The 1609-nt window shown below is 38.0% G+C and overlaps 1 long non-coding RNA gene across 1 annotated transcript in view; it reads right to left on the reverse strand.

The window, feature by feature from the left end:
- Nucleotides 1-1529, reverse strand: part of LOC112101460 — a 2328-nt gene extending 799 nt beyond the window's left edge. The window contains exon 1 of the long non-coding RNA XR_002907536.1: nt 927-1529. This is a non-coding gene — a long non-coding RNA (uncharacterized LOC112101460). The remainder of the gene's footprint in view (nt 1-926) is intronic.
- Between the last annotated feature and the right edge of the window lie 80 nt (nt 1530-1609).

Here is a 1609-nt window from a genome sequence, read left to right on the forward strand (position 1 = left end):
CTAAGGTGATGAGGAACTGTAAATTATTTGATTAAAGATGTTACTTTTTATTGTTAGAGCGGCGAAAATTTTATTTTAATTATTGGAAGCAGATATCCAGTGGGGATTATATAAAGGTTGAGAGATATCTTGGTATAAAAAAGGGAAAAAAGAATGAAGATTCCCTGTCCTTATTCATTTAAATTTTGACCATTTTCGAGACAAAACTTGACTACAGAATAATAAACTACTGAACTGTTTTCTCCCCATATTCTTTATTTTGAGATATCTTCTCCAAGGTAACCCACGTATCAAAGCATACTTCATACATTGGAAAAATTCTCCATCATTACAGATGATAATTTGAATTGTGAGACATGAGACACACTGTGTGTTTGTTTTAACATCAAGTTAGTTGGCTATGCTAAACAACATTGACAGTGTTCAGTGACAATATTCAGCTCAAGATTCTGCAACTTTTTGGGTCAAACTGAACATAATTGAAAAAATAATGATCAACCTACAATAGGGATTAGTAGTTAGACCAATTGCTCAATCTTAGGCAAGAAAAATTTAGTGCTACTGACCATCTGTCCCATTTTGAAGTGCTCATGTCGCATTGTGACGTCAGTTAGCAGGTTTCAGTGGCATTGACCAAATTTATTAATCGCATCGAGCAGGAGGTTAACTGGATATTTTATTAGTAGTTACCTCCACCTTCATAACTCCCTAGACATTTTAATGGATATTTTAATTGGCAGTCAATAGCTTCTCACGGTTATAGTACCTTAAGCTCTGATATTAACCCTAACTTACGAGCTAGCATACCCAAGGAGACAATATTTAATTTTTCTAGTGAAATTAATCACTACATGCTACAGTGGCATTTCTTCTCATTGCAATTAAAAAGACAATAAAAATTATCGGGTCAAAGATAAAGATGATACCTTCCATTTGTGACATAAGCATTTGAACCAATCTTGATCTTCAGCTCCAGCAATTGGCTCAATCTGGCTCAATCAATCTCTTTTCAATTGCAAAACTGAGCCATGAATCACCAACACTAACCAAATCAGCAGCCATATACGAAGCCGACTTAGCCTTAACTTTGTTAAAGGGCACAGATAAATTGTTAAAGATCCCATCAGTGCTAGCACACAAATTCATCTGAAACTTCAATCTCTTTCCTTGACTTCACATAAAATCCTTAACCCAAGATTGAGGCACTGAGTTCTGAAGAGAAACGACTCTCAAAGGCACGGTCAATGCGTACGTTTTTTATTTCCAATTCTCAAATTCTTGTTTCAACTTCTCATCCTCTTCTTGTTCGGTGTCTTGATTAAGCAATTGGTCTTGTGGGGCGACAATTGGAGTGAGAGGGAGCTTCGTGGGACCGGCCGAGCAAATACGGACTCCAAAGCCGAGAAAGAGTAGGACGGTAGCAGAAGCCAGTTGAAGAGGGAGCTTGAAATGGAGATAGAGAGGCTGTCGGTCTCTGTGAGCAGTTGGATTAATGTGGGCCCGGGAGAATCTGATGGCCTTAATTGAGCGTGGTTTTAGTGGGCACATGGGGAACAAGGTTAGGGTATGGCAGTTGAGAAAGGGAATAAGAAGAGTTTAGTTAACTACG

This window comes from Citrus clementina, unplaced genomic scaffold (genome assembly GCF_000493195.1).
Source record: "Citrus clementina cultivar Clemenules unplaced genomic scaffold, Citrus_clementina_v1.0 scaffold_1884, whole genome shotgun sequence".
Classification (NCBI taxonomy): Eukaryota; Viridiplantae; Streptophyta; class Magnoliopsida; order Sapindales; family Rutaceae; genus Citrus; species Citrus x clementina.